General features: G+C 40.1%; 1 protein-coding gene across 1 annotated transcript in view; it reads left to right on the top strand.

Annotated features, from left to right (window-relative positions):
- The window catches only part of LOC144367169 (transient receptor potential cation channel subfamily M member 8-like), a 465,203-nt gene that overhangs the window by 226,895 nt on the left and 212,142 nt on the right, over positions 1-26,166 (top strand).

Raw genomic sequence — 26,166 nt, 5'->3', positions numbered from 1 at the left:
AGCTGTTTCTCCGTGAAAAGGAGCAAGGAAAACAGGCACATCGGTTTTGTAGTGTCACTCTTTGCAATGTCATTTAAACTGCTCGGCAAATGGCTTATTCTGTCAAAGAATATTGCTTTTTCCTGGAACAAAACCCAGTGACTGATTGCTGAAACCTATGGATATCAGAAATGATATCAAGATGTGCTTCTGTCACTACACGGTGGTGCCCTTTGAAGGGATGGAGAGGTGGGAGGAAGAGAGCTTTTGTTCTTGGAAATGAAAGTATCTAAATAATAGATCATAGGAAGCACCTCAGATGCCAGGCTCCGTGCCCCAAATTCTAGTTTGCAACACAAGCCTCCATCTCAGAGTCCAGTTCTGGAAATATGGTTGTCTACAGAAGGAGGGTGATAGGCTGCTCGGTAGATAGGCAGACAGACTATAGACCAATGGTCAAGCCTGACCCCCAAGCCCCAGGACTGTGGCATCCTCTGTGAAGGGGTGGGGAACAATTCAAAAGGAAAATGAACATGAGCTGGTGTCTCAGAAAATATTTGCCAAAATGCTGAGCTCAATATGCAAGTTGCAGTCGGGGCAAGCTGGTGTGTCACGGGGCAACAAAATCACAGGCAGGTGGGTCGCTCTGGGCCTTTTCCTTTCTTTGATGTATCTTTCATCTCTTCCAGTCCCTAAGTTGGTGCTCTCATATTTCTGTATTCTTTCTCTCCTTCTCTAGAACTCTGTTATCAGGTTGGATCTTATCAGCTCACCCAGTCTAAGAATGAATAACTAGAAATGTTCAAGTCATTATTCCTCCTAAGAGCATTTTTATTTTAAGACAAGACAAATATAAGTCAAAGATATGAACCCCTAATGGTGGAATTATAGGCATCAATGGGCTTAAATTTCATTGTGCTAAAGTCACAAATGCAAGGTCTCCCGGAGTCTTCCTGAGGAAAGATAAACAGCCCTTTCCTTCAGTAAGCCTGGGATCCAACAAGGAAGAAAGAAAGTCCAAGAATTTTTATATAAATATTTCTGGAGTGAATCAAGGCACGGTCATATTATGATATAAATAGTGGCAGGTAATTGGTGAAGAGGGGTAGACAGGTTGGGTCTCATCTCTGTGGTTCATGATATGAGCATTCTGACTCAGATTTCAGGAATGTGATAATATGGTGGGAAAGTTCAAGGTTCCAGAAATGGCCAGTGCATTGCTCTGATGTCAGAGTTCAGTGGAGTGTGTGAGGGTTCTGAATGAGAGAAGGGAGACCAGGACCCTGATCCCCAAGCTTGGGCTGTGGACTGGGAGGACCACGTCCTTTTGCGAGCTCCTGCAGAGAAGCTTGATGACATACATGTTTGGTGAGAGCCATCGTGCACAGACTGGATCCCAGGAGAGGGGAGGCAGGCTGGGGAGGTAGCAGAAGGCTGTGAGGTATCACGGATGGGGGCACAGCTCTGTAGTTTGATTGATGTCTTAAACCCCAGCTCTGCTATCCTGCAGCTGTGTGATCTTGAGTAAGTTACTTAACCTCTTGGAGTCACACAGGTCCTTCCTCTATAAGATGACGGTGATACTAGGACCTCTCTCTTTGAGTTTCCTAAGACGATTTCATCATTCTTAGCAGACACTATCTGTATTCAGTACACAGCACTTGCTATGCTAATGTTAGCATTTATTACTGTTATAGGAGCGTGAGGAAAGGGAGCACTGCCCTCGGTGGCCACCAGGGGTGATGCTGGTGACATAGCCACTGAGACCTGCAAGTGGGTCTTCTCAGTGGGAACTGGCATGGGACTTGGCAGAGGAGGGGCAGGCTCCACCCGTGGACACATGATGCTTGTCAATGAACACCTTCATCCTGCTTCATTCCTCAGATAACTTGCTGAGGAATTTAGCACCACGCCCGGCGGGAGGATTTTTAGTCTTCCTATTTCCACTTCCGGGAGGGAGTGGGCTTGGCCTACAGTTAGACACAAAAAAGCACCGGTGGCAGGATGTGCTTCTTAATGGTAAAATGGGGATGGTTTGATCCTCCATTCCCAAGATTGAAATGGATGGCTGGCATCAGTGGGGTGCGTAGGTCTGCATTTGTAAAGGAGATGGGAGTTATACCATTGTTCCCATATTGGCCTGGGCTATATTTCCCAAGGCAGGGCATGGTGACATGAGCCCAGAGAACAGTTTTGGCACCGGCAGCATTTGTGTTCTGCTCATTGTTCTGCAACAACAAGACCTGGGGAAGAGATGTGACCTCCCAGGATCCATATCTGTTTTTCCCTGCCTGTCCCCTCCTCTCTGCCCGTCTGTCATTAAAATGACATTTCAGTGTTATATTTTTTCCTTACTTGCCAGTCATCCCTCCAATTATCCCTTTCTGTGTTGCTTTGATTCACAAGGCACATTCTCTTATGGGGCTGAAAACCCAGGAAAAAGAGTCATTTATCTAAGGAAAGACTGGGGGGTACTTTGGTACATTTGCCCCCCGTGGGAAGAGGAGCTCAAGCAAAAACACGGCCCTTGGAAGCAATGGACTGTGTTTGCTAAATAACAACTAATGCTGTTTGGCTGGACCATAACTGACCAAGTACTTACTATGTGTCTAGTCACTTACGAATATACATTTTCATTTTCAGAAACCACTAAGATAAGAATTTTATCCTCATTTTAGAGAAAAGTTTATTAACTTATGGAAAATATTAGTAAGTGGTTCAAGGAGACATAGCAACTTCATGGCCCCCCCAACTTTTCTCTCCACCATACCACTACTCAGTTGTTTTGATGAGGACTCACTGAGGATGAATGTAGATAAATTGTGGCAAAACTCACAAGGGTCTTGAACACTCAAGTTAATTGACAATAGGTGCCAACAGAGATTTTTGGGTGGGAAAGTGATGAGGCTAGATATCTTTTTTTTTTTTTTTTTAGAAAATTGGGGGCTAGAGGAAAGGTGTGGAGACTTGTGTAACAGAGAGCAGGAGAATGGTCTGCAAACAAATACCCAGATTAGCCACAAGGACCTGAATCATTGGTGGGACAGAGGGACAGAGGCATGGTCTTCCCACTGTGAAGATCACCCGTGAACCCAGCTGAACAGGGGAGGGGCTGGAAGTTAAGGGATTTGGAGTCAGACAAGAAGAAATATGGAAGGATGGTGTTAAGATGCCCCTGCAGCCCAGAGAAATGGTCCCATCCACAGGGGTGAGGCAATGAGGGGGGCACATTTCAAAGAAATTCTTGTGTTCTCCAGAGTTTATAGAGGGCAAAGCGAGGGGAGAAACTTTCTTTTTTTTTGAATTCACTTTTGACACCCCGTGATGGTTCCTTGTGCCTGACATGTATCTGAGATATGTAATAAATGAGAATTGATTGAATATGAATGAAGGTGCTATAACTGTGAAGTAGAACTGAAAAGTAAAGGGGGCCTTTACTTCCCACGTAGGGTGCTATCTGTCTGGATATTTGGGGGTAAGTAATTGAATTTCTCCTGTTACCACTTACTACCCATAAAATGTGTGAGCCTCTGGATGTTTCAGCTAAGCTCTATTCTCTAGTGGTTTTGAGATCCTCCGCCAAACAAAATGAAACCCAAGCAAAGATAGCGTGTCTATTATCAGGAAATGCATAGGAAATCCTCACTGATTGTGTGAGAATTTACTCCTTTACTTTGTCAGCTAGGATACCATTATCGATGATGACTATGTCCTTAAAACATCAAGAACATTTTAAAAATTTACGTAAACATTTAAACTCTGGTATTTGCTTATTTATGAACAAAGGGGGCTTATAGGTTTTTAAAGTAGGAGGGGAGTTTTGGGAATTAGAGGCAAAAGGGAATTTTGGAAACTACACTGGATTGGGGAAAAGAGAAGGGAACAGAGAAGTAAAGTAATTTGGCCGGCATCACACAGCTGATAAAGGATGTGGCTTCACTGAACATTTCAAAACATATAAAAATCAATTTTATGAGCTGGAACTGATGTTCAGTAAAAGGCATCCATTTAAGAGTAGAGTTTGATGAGTTTTGACAAATGTATGCACCTTTGTGAAACTACCGAGATTAGGACAGAACTAGTTCGTCACCCTCAAATGTCTCCATGAGCCCCTTTGTAGTTCCCACCCCTGGCCTGAGCTCACAGTGATCTGACTTCTATCACTATAGATCAGTTTTCTTTTTATAATATTTCATTTAAAAGGAATTATGCCGTATTTAGACTGTTGCATCTGAATTTTTTTTTAACTTAGCATATTGCTTTTGAGATTCAACCTTATTGTGTGCCTGGCCAGGTTTTGTTTTTATTGCTGAGTGATATTCTGAGGTGTGGATGTGCATGTGTGTTCGTCCAGTCACCTGTAGTGGACTTTGGATCGTTTCTAATCTGGGGTTATTATGCATAAAGCTGCTGTGAACATTTGTGCCCAAGTCTTTGTGCGGATATGTTTTCGTTTCTCTTGGGTGAATACACCTAGGAGAGAAATTGATGGGTTGTATAGTGAGTGTTACTTTAGCTTTATAAGAGATTGTCAAACTGATTTTCAAAGTGGTGAACCATTTTGCAGTCCAGGCAACCATGAGTGAGGTTCAAGCTGTGGAGTAAGGTTCAGAGCTAAGGTCCATCTCACCAGGAAGACTATGCCATGTATACCAGGTACATTCCCAAATCTGAGTGTATGTAAGAATCACCCAGGGAGCTTCTCATAAATACAGATTCCAGGGCCCCATCCCCCCAAGCATATGATTCAGTAGATCTGCAGTAAAGCTGGCGCATTTGCACCTTTAACAAGCACCCTAGAGTTTTTGGATACTGGTGGTCCATAGGATACTCTTTGAGAAACTGCTATGCAGTTCACCAGATTTTTCAGAGGAAAAATCCACCCCCAAATAGGGACATCTGGTATTCTAACAGGGAAATGGTTGCAGTTAACAAATGCCAACATCTGGCTGAGCCAGCTGTTTCTATATCACCATTATCTATGGATGCTCCGGATGCAGAGACAAATGATGCAGACTGGTGGATGATTTCCAACTCTTTCTGAAGTGACTTTGAAATGTATGTTTATTCTTACTGTTTCCTAATATTATGTTCTAGGAATTCATGTCAAGCAAACAGCAAGACTACTTTTTTTTTTTTTGAGGAGAAAATTCAGAAATTGCTGTGAAACTGCATAATTTCCCTTGCTGCTTAATTCCTCCAGGACCAACTACATATGTTGAAAAGATGAATGATTCTCAAATGTTTTGTGCACAAGAATCTCCTAGGGCATATGTTAATATGGAGATGTGGGTGGGGGGCTCCCACCTGGAAACTACATTTAAGTAAAATTCCAGTTATTGCTGGTGATGGTGGTGGGCCTGAAATCATACTTTGAGAAATACTGAAATAAACCATTGTTTCTCAATCTCTTCCCAGAACGAAAGGAAATGGTTAACTGCCTGGATTCCAAAGCTTTACAGACAAAACAAACATGGCCTTAGAATTAGACCTGAATTTAAGACTCAACTCTTCACCTACTAGCTGTGTGACCTTGGACTAGTTCTGTAGTATCTTAAGCCTAAGTGGCCTCATCTGTAAATGGCAAGAAGAATATCCATTTCATTTTTTCTCTTCAATGTTCAAAAGCTCTGAGGATTCACAGTACCTCTGCCCCAAACCTGGCATATGCCTGGGGCTTCCGAACGTCAGGTAGGAACAGTAGTGTTGTGTGGCCCCTGTAGGTCTGTGGTTAAGGCTGCTGAAGCCTCCTCCGATAGACCTTCCTGTCCAGAACCCAGGCCTTCAAGGATGCATGGGAATCAGCCTTTCTCCCCTCTGGCAAGGGAGTGCTTGTGTGAAGCAGTCATCCTATACCCTCACTACCCCAGGGCAAAGAAAAGTGTCCCTGCTCCACATCCAGCAAGTCCCATAGTTCATGTCCACAGTGAGCCAGAGCTTATTTCTACCTGTCACTTCTTATCTGATCTCCAAAAGGCCACTCCTTGGCAGTCTAAAGGTCTGGTCACCAGTGATCTTCAGACACCCAAGCATGGGAATGTGTGAGAAAAGCAACCCAGTTCAGCCCCACTCCCTGATTGAAGCCCTTTCTCTGTTTCCTGTCACCTCTGGGGACCCTCCGTAGCTGGGCAAAGATGTTTCCCCTCTTCTGGTCCCCAGCCCCTTGAGACTGTCTATAAGTGGGGAAAGGAACACACATTTTTTGGGTCTCTCTACCAGTTGTGCGGTTTAGCTCAACATACCAGGCAATGATCTTCGGCGAAGGGGCCGGACGTTGCATTTTCTCAGTTTCTCTGTCTCAGGTGGAGAGGGGACATGCTAAACTGAGAACAAGGGGGTCCCACCCTCAGTATGACTCTGATTCCCCCAGCCAAGTTCCTTCCTTTGCAAGCACATCCTGTCTGTCTTTCCAGGAGAACAGCATTTCTTTGGAATTTTTTGCTCCCCTCTCAAGTGCATCCCCCTCCCTCCCCTTCCCTGTTGCCATCCACGGTGACCTTGGCATGTCTGCCAGCACTCAACATCCTGAAGCTTTATAAACCTCATATCTCAGAAGGGGCTGACATTACATTACAAGAGGATCTGTAAACCTCCCCGGGATGACTGATGTCTTTTTTAAACAACAGACCAAGACTTCATTTAAATTAGTAACATGGAGATTAGAGGCGCTCTCTCAGCCCCTGGCTCAGCCACCCTACGACACTGGGAATATCAGTCACATGAAAGCTGTTAAGTTTGAGATGGAAATAAATCTGGGAGCCTGTAAAAACTGTCAGCAGGTCAGGGAAGTTTATGAACTCTTGCTGTATCTAATCATAAATCATCAGAATAAGCTAAAAGAAAAATGTCCTCTTTTGTAATCTAATGCTGTCTGTTAGGGCAATAAAACTCAAATGAAATGCATGCATTGCAATTTTTAGCTGATACTTTACATTATTAGCAAAGTGAAGGAAGAGACTCCAACTTAAAAGAGTGAGACAGATGAGGAGAAGGCCACCATTCTTCTATGGCTCCAGGCTCCTAATCCTCTGGCTTGGTGGCTCTCTCTTTCTTCCTCTCCCACCTCCTAGGGCCTCAAAATAAGGAACTAGGTGATACAGATTCCTGGGACTTAGGCACTAAATGGCCGGTAGCGAGAGTGTCCTGTTAGTGGCCTTGAGATGAGTCACAGGGCCTAGTCTCTGTTCCCAGTAAGCTCCCCACACTGGCCTTACTGACCCAGTAGATATTCCCACACTTTGCCAAGGGTGAAAGGTGTGTGCTAGCAGGGTCACCTCTCCAGGTTTCCCCGTTCCCATTAGCCTGGACATGTGCCCTGCTACTCAGACCCTTTGGAAGAAATTTGCTTCCACGCTGGAGCTCTTGGACACACCCCTGTATTCCTGGAAACCTTCAGTAATAAATCACCTGAACTGCACCTTTTCCCCATTGTCGGTGATGCTTGATATGAAAGGTCACATTTTGCCTTTATGTTTTCCGGGACTTGCTCTGTGACCCACAGAGCCCTAAGGAGGCAGGGGAGTTATGAGAGGAACACTGTTGTTTTACCTATGCCAACTATTTATTGAGTGCCAGATCCATGCTGGGTGCCAAGATTTAAAGGGAAATAAGTTTGTGCTCCATAAGTGGGTGGCAGTGGAGAGGAAGAGGCAGGCAGACCTGGATTCCTGCCCTGGATATCAAGGGTGGCATACAGCTTGCAGTGGCTTCTTGGTGGTTTTCCTAAACATTGGGAAAGTGTGAAAGGCCAGAGAAGGAGGATGAGAGGCCCAGAGATCCCTGAAAAATGCCTTTAGGAGGATAAACTGTCCTCACAGGGTCGGTGGTTAGCTACAGTCATCCACGTGGGCAGATAACTGCGCAAGAGAAAAGAAGTGAGCCTAACCTAATACTTTGGTTATTGCAGGACTTACAGTATTCTCTAAATTAAAAAATAAATGAGTTAAACTTATTTAAAGCAAAGCAGCTGAGACTTTATTCTTAAGAAATTCCTGATCTCTGTAATGTTCCAACATTGGAATAAAGGGTCTGAGCGAGACTGAGAAGACTCCAACCCTGAAGATCATCTAGAAAATATTAAATGCCAATTGGTATGAAATTAAATCAGAAGTACAGGTGAGCTAGTATCTGCAAGTTACAATGAGTATTCCCTCTCTGCCTTCTACGCAGACAAATCATAGTGTAGGAAATTCTCTGAGGAGTTACTGTCTTCATCTGTTTCTGCTGATATAGCAAAGTACCTTAGACTGAGTTTGTAAGTAATGAAAATTTACTGCTTGTAGTTCTGGTGGCTTGGAAATCCCAGGTCAAGACACCCTTAGATGTAATATCCAGTTAGGGCTTGTCCCTCCTGCTTGGCACATTCTATATGGCCTCAAAAGGTAGAGGGGGCAAGCAAGCGTCTTCAGGCTTATGTTATGACTGATCCCTTTTGTAAGGGCAACATTGCCATGACCTGAGTATCCCTAAAAGCTCCACTTCTCAATGCTACCTCACTGGTATTAGATGAACAAAGGAACTTGGGGAGACACCAGCATTCAGACCATAGAAGGTGATGACATCTCCCATATGCTTATTTCTCAACACAGCATTCCCCTGGGTCCTAGACACTGACACCCGGTGGGTCTCTTTCCCCCAGGACAAATAGTAGAAAGCACAGATCTCTCTACAGGAGGTACATCTACCTGGGCTTGGAGTAGCACTCAGCATGGTGGCTGGTCATTTCCATGGCCCCCATGTTGAGTGGCACAGATGTGCCTCATAAAGGATGAACATCTTCGGGTGGGCTCTCCAAAGTAAACAGAAGTGGAGGGGAATTCAGAGGCAAGCAGTTTCTTTATAGATTTCTCTGGAATACCAGGAGGCAGCTGTTGGAAGATCAGCCCTAGTTTGGCCTCTTGGAGTGGAGGAAGATGCAGTGGAGGCCGCAGAGGTTTAAGGCCTCCAGAAACCTCTTTCTATGCTAGATCAAGAACATCAACCAGAGAACCCAGACCTGAGTCATCTGTGGGTCCTGAGTGGGCTGGGGACCCCTGAATGACAGTCATGCACACTTGCTTAAATCTTTAAGTTTCCTTGGACAGCATATGTCTCACAAGAGAAAATTCAAAGGGAAATTTGTCTTTGTGGACATGTATCCATTTCCTATTAACTTCTACATGGAAGTTTTAGTTTGGTCTGTGGATGTTTCTAGAAAGCATATTGGTTGGTCAAGGACTATTCTCTTATTTTTATAAATGGGAAAAAACAGAGACTTTGCCTAAGAAGAGCTAATTAGTGGTATACTGATGCCTAAAACTCAGGTACTATGCAAAAATGGTTTTCCATTACATTATACCACCCACTGGACTTGCAAGACTCTGCAGGTCATATGGGATCAAAGAATTACTGCAAGCAAAAATTGGAATTGGCTCTCCTGCCCAGAGGCTGGAGGCTGTCAGGCCAAGGGCTAAAAGACTAGCAGTAAAAAGGAATCCACATATACTTTATAGGTATGTTTTTGCCTTGTTGTTGTAATGAGAGGATGTGTGTGTGTGTGTGTGTGTGTCTGTTTGTGTGTTGATCAGCAATGACAGTGTGTGTGTGGAGAGAGGATAACATCATAAAATATAAAGTTATAAAATATAATTATAACTCCCCAGAACTACCAAGTTCTACTCTTTTAAAAATTATATTTCCTGCCATGTTTCTCAAATACCTGATATTCCACCCAGCATCTCCCTCTACCAGCTCATTATATAAAATATAATTTTCTTTTTGTGAGGAATTAAGAAACTTTCAGTATCTTCTTGACTTGAGAAGACCACTTGCCATACATATTACCCATTATTGTATTTCCTGGGGATAGACAAGAGAAATTGGTGCTTCATCTCTAGGGAATGTGAAAAGTGGGAGAACAATCAGTTGATGCCTATTCAGGTGTAAGCTTCTCCTAGTAGGTAGCATCCTGTTATCAGAAAATCTTCCCCTTCAAGGAAAGGTGACTAAAATAGGCTACCCTTACCTTAAGGACTAGGAGAAGGAAGGGGAGTGTGTGGAGATGGAGGTGGATGCCATTGGAGAGGTAGCAGGAAGACAGTGTTTGAGAACTAAGGGGCAGAGGGATTTCAAGAAGGCGAAGTCGGCTGCATTTCCTGGGAAGCAGATCCTGAGGTGAAGATCAGCATCTGGGAGGTCAATGCCGGTAGGAGCAAAGGCAAGGAACAGGATCAGCAGACGAGATGTGGACGGTGGTGCCATCTCCACCAACGTCTCAGATGACAGAGGGGGGGCTATGAAGCTGGATGACCCTTTGGAGGTGTTCTGAGTTATGGGCGGTGGAGGTACTGAGCCTTTATACCTCCTTGCTGACTTGTCATTTGAAGGGTCTCTGAGAAGACCGTGTGACCTGAGGCAAGGTGACTTCCCAGCAAAGCCATTGGGGACTGGCATCCTAGGAGTGTCCACCTCTGGCACTCCCCGCTGAAAAGTAGGGGGAGCAAGTTCTTCCCCCTGAAGGGGAACCTGGGCAGCGCGTTAGTGTCTGCATAGCCCACCCCCTTCACCCCTCAGTGCCACTTCTTCATATATGTGCTGGGAGCAGCGGCTCCAGGATCCAGTGGCCTCCTATTCCTCAGAACTTGAAAGAGGAAAGTTAGTAGGCAAACTGCAGCCCCCACTACTACAGCTGGACTCAGGCCATAGCAGATTCTCCTCGATTGTCCTGCCCCTTATGTTCTCCATTCCCTTCACCCTCAGCTGGTTCTTCTGCTCCCCTGGACCTATGTGGTGCCATGACTCAAATCCTCAACACTGAGATCAGAGTCACCATGCCTTTCTCAGGTGAGGGTTGCTGTACTTGTCCATTTACTCTCAAAATGGAGCAAGAGAGAACCAAGAGATGCCCAGGTGCATCATGTGGGTGTCAACTCATATCCTCCTCTGTTCCTCCTCTGCAACAACACCTCCCACCATTCCTGAAATTCCCCTTGCCTCTTCCAAACTGCTCATTCTTGCACACAAGAGGCCCCAAGGGTTCAGTACCTACATTCAGTGTTTTGCTATATATTTTTCAAAGCCTCAGTTTAACTTCCCCAGGTCTACCAAGTTTCACTCCCCTTACAATTATGTTTCCTATCATATTTTCAAATACCCTCTACCAGCTCATCATCCAAGTGGAACAGTTATACCAATGTTACTGCAACCTTGTGCTAGGGGCTGTCTCTACTTTGCCTACCACCAGAAATAGAGTCCTTATTGCCACCCAGGTGGCAGAAGATCCAGCTTCAAATTCTTCTTATATTAACAGACATACTTGGGGTCCTCAGATAGCAGATTCTGGGATAGCATCATGTGTAACAGGGTTATTAGAGGCTGCTCTTAGAGCAATACCTATGAAAGGGAGGTTAATGAACAGATTTAGATATTGGGAGAGTTGAGCTATGCTGCAGTGCTCCAAGGCAGTGTGCCCCTTCAGAACTTTCCTGAGTTGGGCCAAGAGGGATAGGACTTTATATCCTTCTGTCAATCAGTCAGTGGATAGGCACCACCCCAGGAAAGGAGCATGGACTTAGGCTCTCTTCAGCTTAGACAATCCCCCAAATGGGCTGAGAACGTATCTGCAGAGAACATTCCCAGCAGAGTAGGGGATTACCAAAGGGGATCTGGGTAATGCATTTCAGCACCTACTGTCTGACTCACTCCCTTGGTTAAACATTCAAAGAAGATGAAGATGGAAATAAAAAGTCAATCGACTTAGTATGCAAAAAGATCAATGACTTCTGAGTTATGGGGTTGAAGGAAGAAATAAAAGAGAAATATAAAGGGGAAAAATGAAAATTATGAATTTTGGTTTTTGAGGTTTGTTTTTTTGGCTCAAGATTCATTGAAATTGAGATAAGATATAAAAACTAAACAAGGCACTAAGATTCAAAGTTGCAAACTGATAGGCTATGTATATCCAGCAGTCTTATTTTGTCTGTACAGTTTAATAAATAAAAAAATTATTTAAGAATTCCTAAAATTTTTGAATTAAAAAATTTAAATTCATACATAAAACCACAAAAATGGTACATATTAATGGGGCACATGTGATATTTCATTACATGTACAGATTGCATAATCAGTTTAAAACATATCTACCTCCTCAAATGTTTATCACCTCTTTATGGTGAAAATATTCAAAATCCTTTTGGTCGCCCTACTGTGCAATTAGCACACTGGAATTTTATACTCCTATGGAGCTGCAACTTAGTATCTATGTATCAACCTTTTCACTTTTTATTAAAAAATCAGAACATCTAACTTTTCTTGAAAAACCAGAGGTTCTGCTCACACTGGGCTTGTATTCTTGTGAGGCAGCAAAGACTTAGCAGAATGGCTTGTCCCTTCTAGATGGTGCAGACACTGTTCAGTTGGTCAAAGTCCCCACCCCTCCCTGTTGCATCTTATTTATACATTCCCTGCTGAGTATTCATCAGAACTTGAGTTTACAACCACCTTTTAGGTACTTTGTGATTTGAGATATTGCTTTAGCATTTTTATTCAAAATATCATTAGGTTTTACCAACTGTGAGAGTTACATGGGATCTCATGTGGATTAACAATTTGAAATATTAATTAAGACTTTCATTGTGCTAGGACTCTGGGGCCCAAGGTACAATGGTGAACAAGAGGAGTGACTTCACTGCTTATATTCCAGGGAGGAGACAGATGTTAAATAAAGTATGCAAGTAACAGACAAAACAATTTCAAACAGGTGTAAGAAAAGATGAACCAAAGATCAATAAAGGTGTAAGAAGAGATGAAGGAGTGCACCTTTCCCCCAACATTCCTGCCAACATTTATTGTCACTTGTATTCTTGATAATTGCTGTTCTGATTGGAGTGAGATGAAATCTCAGTGGAGTTTAAATTTTCATTTCTCTAATTGCAAGAGATGTGGAACATTTTTTTCCTGTATTTGTTGACCATTCATTTTCTTCTTCTGTGAAGTGTCTCTTCAGTTACTTTGTCCATGTATTGTTTGGGTTATTGTGTGTGTGTGTCTTTTAAGTTTTTTGAGTTCTTTATATATGCTGGGAATTAATGCCCTGTCTGAGGTGCAGGTGGCAAAGGTTTTCTCCCATTCTGTAGGCTCTGCCTTCAGAGCTTGATTCTTTTCTTTGTTGTGAGGAAGCTTTTTAGTTCGATGTCCTCTCATTTATTGATTATTGATTTTATTTCCTGTGCTTTAGGGGTCTTATTAAGCAAGTCAGTTCCTGAGCTGATATGTTGGAGTGTTGTGACTACCTTTTCTCAACCACTTTGGAAAGAAATATGGAGATTGCTCAGAAAATTTGGAATGGAACCACCCTTTGACCCAGTTATCCCATTCCTTGGTATACAGCCAAAGGATTTACAACCAGCCTACTACAGTGATGCAGCTACATCAATATTTATATTAGCTCAATTCACAATAGCTAAGCTGTGGAACAAACCTAGGTATCCTTCAATTGATGAATGGATAAAGAAAATGTGGTATCTATGCACAATGGAGTATTACTCAGCATAAAGGAGAACAACTTTTTGACATTTGCCAGCAAATGGGTGGATCTGGAGACTATCATGCCAGGTGAGGTCAGTCAGTCCCCAAAAACCAAAGGTCAAATGTTTTCTCTGATATGTGGAAGCTAACCCTCAGTAAGGAGGAGGAGTATGAGGGGAAGAATAGAAGTGCAGTAGATGAGACAATGGAGGAAGTGGAGGGGAAGGAGGGGTTTGGAAAAGAATCTGACATAGTTTTCCCATGTACATATATGAACAACACAGTGAATCCCACCACCATGCACATCCATAAGAATGGGACTCTAACTAGAATAAGACATATTCCATGCTTGTGTAATCACATCAAAATGGATGCTGCTCTCACGTATAACTAGAAAGAACCAATTAATTAAAAAAGAAGAAGAAGAAATGAAGAAAACAAGCATGGAGCTGTGAGAAGCTCTGAGTCCAGAGATTAGAAATGGGAGTGGAGATAACAAGAAGTCAGTTGAGGCCTTACATAAGAGAAGAAATGAACCCAACAACCATCCGGGTTTCAGACAACAGATTCAACAAGGCATTGGCTCTGAATGGAACATGGATTTGAGGTGCTCAGACAACAGAAGGAAGGTTGTTGTAGCTGAGCATGATGAGGGAGATGTAATAGAGTTGGAGAAACATATATTTCCCAGGAATATGATAGAAGCCAGGCTGAGGAATTAGAATTTCATTTTAAGGAGAGTGGCATGTCATTAGCAGGATTTAGCAAGGGAGTCCAATGTCTGCATTTTAAGCAAAGTCATTCTGGAGACTGAGTGGAGGGTGATTTTTTTCAAGGCTTCCCAGGGAGGAAGCAAGAGACTAATCAAGAGGCTTCTGCAATAGTCCAAGTAAGAGGAAAATGGTTTGCAAAGTCAAGGATGCTCCCCTGGAAGGGATAACAATCAAGCCAAGAAAGCAGCACGTGCACACACACACATACACATTCTTAACAAGTACATGCATAATAGTTACGATTGCATGTAACAGACTTAGGAACACTGGAATGGAAGGAGTGCCAAATCCTAGAGGTGAGATCCTGAGATAGGCTTCCTTTTCTGAGAAGAGGAGAGTTTCAAATTAAAGGAGATGAAAGAAGGGTCCTGAAAGAGAAGAAGGCATTCCAGGTAAAGAGAAATGTGTGAACAAAGGTCTGTGGTAGGAAAGACCTAGTGCAGTGGGTGAGGAGAGCATGACTGGGCCAGGGCGAGCTGTAGGTGGGCAGGAGGTGGCAGGTGAGTAGAGGTAGTCAGCATGAGGCTGAGACCTGTGGGCTCTCATATGGTGGCCGTTGGCCGCCTGAGGCCCTTGAACTCTAGCCAGTATCATTGGGGAACTGAATTCACTTTTTATTTAACTTGAATTTAAATTTAATAGAAACAATGAGGACTCTATTTCTATTAAACAGGGTCTCACCATGTAGATAGGATTACACTGGACTTTTATAAAAATATATTTTTACTTTTAATCAACACATCATAATCAAACATGTTGATGGGGTACAGGGTGGCTTTTCAACATATGTATATAATGTGTGATGATGATTTCATGGTAATTGGCTTATCTATCACCTCAGATATAGATCATTTCTTTGCATTAGAAACATTCAAAGTCCTGTCTGCTAATTATTTTGAAATAGTCAATTAATTGTTGTCAACCATAGTTGTCCTGCTGTGTTATAGATTATTAGAGGTTATTCCTCCCATCCAGCTGCACCTGGTCCCTATTAGCCATCTTCTCCCCATGCCTCATCCACCACACTCTTCCTAAGCCCTGGTACTGTACTCTTTGCTTCTTTGAGATCAAATTTTTAACTTCCACCTATATAGCATTTGTCTTTCACTTAATGCAATTTCTTCCAGCTCTAATCCATGTTGCTGCAAATGACAGAATTTCATTCTTTCTACGGCTTTCATATATTCCATTGTAGATATATGTCACATTTTCTTCATCTATTTATCCACTGATGGGCAATTATGCTGAATAGGTGACACCTATGGGAATAGTGCTACAATAAACATGTGGGTGCAGATATCTCTTGGACACACTGATTTCAATTCCTTTGGATATATACCCAGTGGTGGGATTACTGAATTATATAGTAGTTCTCTTTCTAGTTTTGAGGGGAACCTGAGTACAGTTTTTCAGAGTGGTTGTACTAATTCGCATTTCCAGTAACGTTCATAAGAATTTCCCTTTCCCTGCATCCTCACCAGCATTTGTTATTTACTTATTTATTTTGTCTGTTGCATACTAGTCATTCTAAGTTGGGTGAGTTGATATCTCATTCTGATTTTGATTTGCATTTCCCTGTTGATTAATGATATTGAGCACTTCTTCATATACTTGTTAGCCATTTGTGGATCACCTTTTGAGAAATGACTATCTGGGAGCTTCCCCCAGTTTTTAATTAGATTGTTGTTATTTTTACTATTGAGTTTTTCCACTTCATATATATATTCTGGATATTAACCCTTCATGAGATATATAGTTTGCAAATATCTTCTCCTGTTCCATAGATTGTCTCTGCATTCTATTGAGAGCAGAAACTTTTTTGGTTTGATATAATCCCATTTGACAACATTTGCTTTTATTGTCTATGTTTTGGGGGGTCACATACACAAAAATATCTTTGCCCAGAACAGTGTGTCCTGATGTATTTTCCCTGTACTTTCTTCTAATAAGTTTGTAGTTTCAGGTCAGACATTTAAGTCTTTGATTTGTTTTGAGGTGATTTTTGGACATGGTGAGAGATAGAAGTCTAGTTTCTTTTTTCTGAATACTAATATCCAGTTTTTCCAGAATTATTTATTGAAGAGACTATACTTTTTCTCCAATGTGTGTTCTTGCTGATTTTGTTAATAAGCAATTGGCTATAAATACATTCACTTGTTTCTGGGTTCTCTATTCTATTCCATTGCTCTTCGTGTCTGTTTTTATTCTGGAATCATACTGTTTTGGGTTCTATCATATTGTAGCATGTTTTGAAGTCAGATATTATAATGTTGTTGTTCTTGTGGATCAAAATTGCTTTGACTTTTCAGAGTCTTTTGTGATTCAAAGAAATTTTAGTATTTTTTAAAAATATATCTATCTGTGAAGAAGCTATTGGTATTTTGATGGGAATTGCATGAAATCTGTATAGATTGCTTTGGGCAGTATGAACACTAACAATTTTAATTCTTCTGATCTGTAAGCCCATGTTATCTCTTCATTTTTTGTATTCTCTTTAATTCCTTTGATTAGTGTTCTGTGATTTTGATCATTTACTTCTTGGACTGAATTTATTCCTAGGTATTTTAATTTTTGGTAGCTATTTTGAGTAGAATTTTTTTCTTGGTTTCTTTCTCACAATTTTTCTTCTAGATTATGAAAATAAGTATTGAATTTTTTAATCCTGCAAACTTTATTAAATTTGTTGGCCAATTCTTAGAGCTTTTTTGTGTATGTGGAGTCTTTAATTTTTTTAAATATACAAAATTATGTTGTCTACAAACAGATAATTTGACTTGTTTGTTTTCCTACTTTGATGCTGTTTATTGTTTTCACTTGTCTTATTGCTCTGGCTAAGATGTCTAATTATTGTATTGAATGAGAATGGTGAAAGTGGACATTTTTGCCTTGTTTCTGATCTTAGAGGAAGTGATTTCAGCTTTTCTTCAAGGAGTTTTATGTATGTTATTTGTTTGTAATATTAGTCCTTATTGTGTTGAAGCACATTTCTTCTATTTCTCATTTTTGAGGATTTTAATCATGAGTGGATATTGAATTTTATTGAATTTTTTCTAGATTTATTGAGATGATCATTTAGTTTTCATTCTTCACAGTCTGATGTGAAGTTTTATTGATTTTTGTGTTGAAACATCTTTGCATTCTCAGGGTAAATCCCATTTGATCATGCTATATATTCTTTCTGATTTTCTATTGAAATTTATTTACTGGTATTTTGTTGAGAATTCTTGTATCTATACTCATAAGGGATATTATTTTAGCTGTTATTTGTTTGTTTGTTCTCATCTGGTTTTGGTATCAGGACAATGCTGGCCTGCAAAAATGAGTTCAGAATTTTTTCCTCTTCTACTTTTTTGGAATTATTTAAGAAGAATGGATATTAATTCTTCTTTAAAATTTGATAGAATTCTGCAGTGAGGCCACCTGACCTTTGGATTTTCTTTGATGGGAGACTTTCTATTATTGATTCAATTTTGTTACTCATTATCAGTTGGTTTCTTCATGATTCATCTTGACAATGGGTCCAGGAATTGTTCATTATTTTCTGTTATCAAGTTTGTTGATATATAGCTGTTCATAATAATCTCTAATGATCTTTATTTGTGTTTTTATGGTGTCACTTATAGTGTCTTCTTTTATCTCAGATTTTATTTATTTGGATTTCTAATTTTATTTTATTTATTGCTTTCTTGTTTTTCTAGCTACTGGTCAGCCAATTTTGCTTATCTTTTCAAAAAACTAATTCATTGTTTCATTAACCTTTTTTTGTTTGTTTATTTTTAGTCTCTCATTTATTTCTTCTCTGATTTTTTTTATTTCTTTTCTTCTACTAGTTTGAGTTTAGTTTATTCTTGCTTTCTAGTTCTTTAAGTTGCATAATTAAATTATTTGAAATCTTTCTGCTTTTTAATAGAAGTATTTATTGCTCTAAAGATCATGTTCCCAGTGACCCATTTCCTCCAAACATGCTCTACTTGCCTCCAATTACCAACAAGTAGTCAATTTAAATCATTCATCCTTCAAAGGGAGTAATTCACTGATGAGGTTAGAGTCTCATGATCCAGTCACTTTCCAAAAGCTCCATCTTTGGGCATTACTGCATTGGGGTTCGAGTTTTTGACACACGAGCTTTTGGAGGACATTTTCATTGTTTTAGAGCTTGTCTCTTCTTTAGCACTAAATGTTTTCTGTGTTATAATTGGGTGTTCCTGCATGGAGTGAGAGGGGTGTGTGTGTGTGTGTGTGTGTGTGTGTGTGTGTGCACAATAGTCATTTCCTCTTATTGAATTAATCCTTTCACTATTAAATAGTCACTTTCTTTTCTCTTTTTACAGTTTTTGATTTAAAATGTATTTGATGTAAGTATAGCTAGTCCTTGTTTTTGGTTTCTTCTTGCATGGTAGATCTTTTCCTAGGTCTTAAATATCAGTCTATGTGTATTGGTGAAGTGATATTATTATAGGTAGAATATCACTGGGTCTAATTTTTTTAAACCCATTCATTCAGTATAAATATTTTAACTGGGGAAATTAATCCATTTGCACTCAGTGTTGTTATTTTTAACTGAAAACATGTTCATGTGTTACTGTTAACTTTTTAGTTTGTTTTATATACACCCTTCATTCCTTCCTTCCTTTTCTGCTGTTCCTCATTGTGATTTGGTGATTTTTCTGTATTGGTAGATTTTATTCTCTTAACTCTCTTTTCTGCATCTGCTATACCTTTGAATTGTGTACTTTTGTATATTTACATAATGACAGTTATCACCCTTTTGCTTCTAATGTAGCAAATCCTTTAAGCATTTGTTATAGGTTTGATCTGATGGTGATGAATTTCCTACTGTGGGCTTGTCTTGGGAAGTCTTTTTTTTTTCATTTCTGAAGGATAGCTTTGCTGGGTACAGTAATTTTTTAAAAAAATATTTTAAAGTTATTGATGGACCTTTATTTTATTTATTTGTATGTGGTACTGAGAATCGAACCCAGTGCCTCATGCATGCCAGGCAAGCGCGCTACCACTGAGCCACAACCCCAACCCCTGGATACAGTATTCTTGATTGGCATTTTTTTTTCTTTCAGGACTTGAATATATCATCCCATTATCTCTTGGCCTATAAGGGCTTTTTGCAAAGAAGTCTGCTGACAGTCTAGTGAGGATTCCTTTTAGTGATTTGACATTTTTCTTTTGCTGAGTTTAAAATTCAATCTTTGTCTTTTACTTTCGACACTTTGACTGTATTATGATCAAGGAGGATACTTTTTAATGAAATCTATTAGTGGTCCTTGGAGCATCCCAAACTTGGATGCCTATATCTTTCTCATGATTTGGAGAGTTTTCAGCAATTATTTCATTGAATAGGTTTTCTACATCATTTCCTTCTCTTATTCTTCTGGAATATTCATAATACAAAAGTTTGCTAGCTTAATGGTGTTCCCTAAATCTCAAAGGCTTTCTTCACTCTTTTTTATTAATTTTCTTTTTAATATCTGACTTGTTATTTCAAAAGACCCACCTTTTTAATTCTAATTTGTTATATATGACAGTAGAATACAATACAATACATATTACACATATAAAGCACAATTTTTCAAATCTTTGGTTGTATACAAAGTATAGTCACACCATTCTTGTCTTCATACATGTACTTGGGGGTAATGATGTCCATCTCATTCCACCCTCTTTCATACACCCATGTCTCCTTCCTTACCCTCCCTCCCCTTTGCCCTATCTATAGTTCGTCTAATCTTCCCATTCTCCTGTTCCCCAACCCCCCGCTGCTAACCCCATTATGATTCAGCCTCTTTCTATTAGAAAAAACATTCAGCCTTTGGTTTTTTGAAATTGGCTAACTTCACTTAGCATTATATTCTCCAACTCCATCCATTTACCTGAAAATGCCATGATTTTATTCTCTTTTAATGATGAATAATATTACATTGAGTGTGTATATGTATATATGTGTATATATATCACATTTTCTCAAAAGACCCATCTTAAAGTTCAAAAATTCTTTCTTCTGGCTTAAAACTTCTTCTGTTGGGGCTCTCAACTGTATTTTTTCTTTCATTTATTGAATTCTTTAGCTTGATGATGTTTTATTGGTTCTTTTTTATGATCTGTATCTCTTTGCTGAATTTCTCATTCATGTTGTGAATTATTTTCCTAATTTGGTTGAAATGTCTATCTGCATTTTCTTGTTTCTCATTAAGTTTCCTGGCACAAAATCATTCTTTTGAATTTATCATTTTCCTTTTCGGTGGAATTTAATGCTAGGAGATACTGTGTTCCTTTGGAGGCATCATTTTACCTTGTTTTATTCATGCTTCTTGTGTCCCTACACTGGTATTTGTGCATCTGGTAGAATGGTTGCCTCTGCCAATTTTGTAGGCTGGGTTTTTGTAGTCAAAAAACTTTCTGCTGGCAGTATGTCCTAAGGTGTTAACTGAATATGCTTCATTGACTTTGGTTCCATCTGGGCACTTTAATGTAGCTTCTGTGAAGCTTCTTTAGCTATAATCAACTTTGGTGAAGAGTGGAGGTTCTTCAGTGGCCCAGGAAGCAAAGATCTGAGGATTGCACCATTAGCTGGGATACACATCTCTTAGGCAGATTTGCTGGCAGGTCTGAGCAGGTCATGTCTCTGCTGTAGGTTTGGGACATCTTTCAGTTTTTGTGGGCTGTGTGAGGGCCAGGCTAATCCAATAGGTCCACACAATGTTTCTATTTTTTTCTTTCTTTTTTTTTTCACTGTACAAGGGCAAAACTGCATTAGTGGATCTAGTCAGGATACTTGTCCCTATCTGATGGGATGGTAGATACTATGTGCTTAGTTCCTTTATTTATAAGGCCATCATTTTTCTGTGTTTTCCATGGCATCTCTGACACCTTTCCAGGCACTATGATGCTCTGACTCAAATATTCCAGAGAAATAGATTGGTTTTTTACTTGGTTTTGTTCTTTGTTATGGAAGGAAGTGGCCAGCTACCATCTTTTTCGGAAACACCCACCTACATTAGACTTTTATGCTATCAAGTTGGCACCCAAACTGAGATGTGCTGTGTGTAGAATACACATCCAATTTTAAACACCTGGCACAAAAAGGTTAAAATGTCTGGTTAAATAATTTTGTATTGATTGCATGTTGAAATGATAATGTGTAAAATAAGATATGTTATTAAAATTACTTTTTTTACTTTTTAAGAAGTGGTCACTAGAAAATTTAACATTGCATGTGTGCTTCTCAGTTTATTTCTATTTGAATTGCTACTCTAGAGAGCCAAGGTGAGGAGCTGCCATGATTTCTCCTCTGATAAATCACTGACTTTTAATCAAGGTTTTCACATAGTGATTATTTGGAACACCCCAATCTTTGAAACAATGATAAAATCCATTAACTAATCATGTCCTACAATACCATTAATTAACATTTATATAGTGCTTACTGTAAGCTGGATGCTGTTCTAAGAATAATCCATATATACAAATATGTACACTTAATTCTCAGAGTAACATATAAAGGCACAGAAACTTTGTTTGGTGTGATTGACCAAGGGGGATGTACTATTTTTTTTAATTTGTTCTTTTTAAATATACATTATAGTAGAGTGTATTTTGACATATTATACATACATGGAGTATAACTTATTCTAATTAGATCCCATTCTTGTGTTAGACATGATGTGGAGTTACACTTATTGTGCATGAACCTGGGAAAGTTATGCCCAGTTCATTCAACTGTCTTTCATACTCCCATCCTCCATTCCTTCCCTTCTTGGTAGGAAAGAATTGGCAGGACAAGCAAGCACAAGAGGTGAGTGGAAGGTGAAGAAGATTTCAAAGTAAAGACCATTCCTCTTGGAAGAGTGGTTTGAGGCTAGATTTTGTGGAAAAACAAATGGGCTCTCTTGGCTTCAAAACTCTCAAATAGAAGAAGAAAGAGAGTTGTTCCAGAACAATACTTATTTCCCATCTTAAGCTGTGAAAAGAAAAATTTCCTGTTTATTAAAATAAGATTAGATTCCATTCTGTAGCTGCAATGACTTCTACAAACACTGGCTCCAAATCCTTCCTCTGCTTTGTGTTGATTTTCAAGGTAAAGTACCACATTATCTGTGTTGTGCACAGTGACACAGACATACACATGTGGCCTCACAGACCCAGACACAAGCTCCTGGGTCAAAGAACTCTTTTTCCTTTCCTGCTGAAATTTCCACCTACAACCATTGTACCCCAGAGTGAATGACCCATATTGGGTTAATGACAGCGACTTCCTCTTGCATCCTCCAAAACACAGTTGATAATTGCTCTCCGGTCCCCAACAGAGCATCAGGGCAGAGGAAAAGGTGATGAAACAGCCTCTTGTCCATTTCTCCTCATTGTTGTGGGGAAAGGACATTACAACTGCATTTCCTCTGCAAAAGGAAGACAGGAGAGAGGAGCAGACAGGCACACAGGTATCCCCTTCCTGACCACGGATGGCTGGGACACAGACCATCCCTCCCCTCACACTTTCCTCAGCTGCTTTCAGAAGCTGATGGCTTTGTCATGGCAGTCCCCCAAGTCATGCCTTGCTCAGGGCACAATGGCAGTTGTTCCACTGACTTTTTAAAGGATATGCACAATGCCATTACCTGGGGGACCACAGTGAAGTCACAGTTGAGCTGGGTCCTTAAAACTTGGCATTTTTTGATTCAACCAAATGAATTTCAGGCTGGGAATGTGGCTTTGTGGTAGAAAGTTTGCCTGGCATGTGCCAGGCTCTGGGTCCCATCCCCAGCTCTGAAAAATAAGAATAAGAATAAAGGGGCTGGAGATGGGGCTCAAGTGGTAGCGTGCTTGCCTGGCATGTGCGGGGTGCTGGGTTCAATCCTCAGCACCACATAAAAATAAAATAAAGATGTTGTGTCCACCGAAAACTGAAAAATAAAATATTAAAAAATTCTCTCTCTTTAAAAAAGAAGAATAAAAATAAGAAGGCACCCTCATAAGTTATAGCCTAATACGATTTGTGTAGGTTAAACCTGCACAAGAATTTTGTTATATTGAAGAGGTTTTTTTCCCCATTTTATTTTGTTTTATTTATTTAATTTCTAAGTACTATAAAGACAGGTAGAAGTGTCTAGAGGAAAAGGGATGGAAAAATCACAGCAGAGAGCAAATTAATTATAAATACCAGATAGCTTAAAAGTTCCTGAGTTTAAAGGAAAGAAAGAAAGAAAGAAAAGAACTGGAAATGGTAGGAATGATTTGAAGGATGAAGACGATATCACAAAGTGCAGTGAAAAGCCTTGCTAGTTAAGACTGGCTGTGAAGAGGAGAGGAAAGGGCTTAGAACAACTGAGTAAAGGAGCAAAGAATTTTCTGTGCCCTTGGCCCTGCTCTGTGGTGACAGCTTGGTGATGCCATAGGTCGATGAGAGTCTGTGTGAGTGCCTTCCCTACTTGGTGGTGCAAAGGCCTCACAAGCTCCTCCCTCCAGTAGTCCAGCGTGAGGTGGTTGTTTTTGTCTTTGTAGGGCTGTCTCTCCACTGGCTGTGTGAAGAAGACCCAGCTGAGGAAGAGAAGGCAAGAGACAGCCCAAGGCAGAAAGAGCAGCCACTGGGAAGAATGGATGAATGGAATGGAAAGCAGCCACTGGATTCGACTGTGATGGAAGGAAGGGTCAGCTTCTCACTTCGCACAGCAGAACCAACGCGAATTTGCCTTGTCCAGAAGGGGCCCGTGGGTGGGAGCACACTCTACTCAGAGGTTGGGGCTTTCCCATCATTCCTAATTTTATCTTTTCTATTGGTTTGGTTGATTGTTCCTTTAGTGTTGATAATTGACAAATTATTTTACTAAGCCTAGCTCTTCATCAATGGATGAATGAATAAAGAAAATTGTAAATAAAATTTCATTTTATATATATATATAATGAAAATTGTAAATAAAATTTCATTATATATATGTATATATATATATATATATATATATATATAGAGAGAGAGAGAGAGAGAGAGAGAGAGAGAGAGAGAGATGAGTTTTATTCAGCCATAAAGAAGAATAAATTTATATCATTTGCAGGAAAATGGGTGGAACTTGAGAACATTATGTTAAGCAAAATAAGCCAAACTCAAAAAGTCAAGGGTCATATGTTTTCTCTCAGTTGTGGAGGTTAGAGAGACAAAAGGAAGAGAAAGGTAGTGGTAATTGAGGGGTCTTATGAAATTGAAATAAGAGGAAAAAGACCAAGGGCTTGGGGGAAAGGAGAGAAAGGGGAAATACTGGGAAATAATATTGATAATGCATCAGTAAAAATATGGAAGAAATAAAATAATAAAATACAATAATGCTTTAAAAAATAAATAAATCTTTGATTTTGGAGAACTAGAATACTTTTATTCTTTTCCTTTCATTCAGCCTCCTTACATTTCTATTGCTCCATCCATTATTTAGGTATTTCTCAAATCCAGCAGTGTGTCTAGAGCAGAAGGAACAATTTTTGCACTTGCAAAGTCAGACATTGAGATACATAATGAATAAAACCATTAGAGGATTATTCATTACTTTACATATTCAGAGTATGTTCACACCCTGCCCATCAGCTGGAGTGGCCATGGGGACAGTCGCTGTGATCAACCATGTAGAGGCATTTCTGGAAGGGAAGCCCAAGCCAGTGTCAGGACAAAGTGACTGATTCAGAGGCTAGGCAGACTGACAGCCAAGTAAGATGGCATATTTGAACAAGAGGATGGAAGTACTATGCAGGTTATTTTGTTTTCTCATAAATATAAATGCTTGAATTCTTTCTTTATGATTCAATCATAAAAATCCTCTGTGTTTTCTTCCATTGCTTTTAATGCTAGAGTTCTTTTTTATTCATATATTTAAAATGTGAAGATATTCATCTAAATTTTCTTGTTAGAAAGACATAAAGCTAATATTTGCATAACTAAGTGGTACAATTACAAGAGCAGTGAATGCTGGTATTCAGGGACAAGGCAAGAGCGTTCACAGGCTTGGACCTCATCAACCAGTGTAGGAATGAGTGACACAGATCCATAATTCACATCTCAGAGAGTGGTTTCCAGGGCATCAAGGAAAGAAGGAAATGAAGAGGAGCTCAGAAGTAGGACCCAGGGAGAAAATGGCATAGAAAACGGGGAGCAGAGAGTTTGCCAAAGGAGAGAGAGAGAAAAATACTCATGCAAAATTTAACAGGAAAAGCTATTTCAGATGTTGGTGGAGAGAGGAAGGGGAAAACCAAAGACTACAGAGTGTTCATGAGCAAATACCTCAAGAATCGGCTGAAGTTTGGGAACAAACCTTATTGACTGGGGCAGTTGTGACTTGTAAGTGCTGTAGAATATCATGGGTCTGTTGCATCTGGACCTGCTGAATATGCAAAAACCAGAGCTGCAGGGACTGAAGGACTCATTTCCTTTGTTGTTAATTAGTGAAAAAAAAACCCCCACCATATAACAACATAGGAGATAAGTAACATAAAAGTCAGAGCCAGGACCAGGGTTAGGCATCCAGGGTGTGGGGTTAAAAGGTGTATTTTCCTGACTCGGAGAGGAAGTGGCTCCTGATGATGTCTCCACTCAATCTTGGGATTATTGAGAAACAGAGGGAAAACAGTACAGAGTGACAGCTTGCTCCAAGATGCATTAAAGAAAAAACACATACCAACCTTTAGAAACAATCTCACCAACCCTGGGAGGATAACCACAGAGGAGGTGCACCTTTGTTTTTTAAAGCTGCAGACATCCTCAAGACTCACATTGTATATTCCTTAGAAATGGCAAGGTAAGGGGCCGAAGAATTTCCCGGCTAGCTTAAAGGGGATACCATCTCTCTTAACAAAACAAAACAAAACAAAACAAAAAAACTTCTCTGTGCAAAGCTAATAGGCCCTTCCAAAACTGAAATCAGTT

Source organism: Ictidomys tridecemlineatus, chromosome 1 (assembly GCF_052094955.1).
Source record: "Ictidomys tridecemlineatus isolate mIctTri1 chromosome 1, mIctTri1.hap1, whole genome shotgun sequence".
Taxonomy (NCBI): Eukaryota; Metazoa; Chordata; class Mammalia; order Rodentia; family Sciuridae; genus Ictidomys; species Ictidomys tridecemlineatus.
The sequence above is the reverse complement of the archived record's forward strand: the minus strand, read 5'-3'. Positions and strand labels throughout refer to the sequence as shown.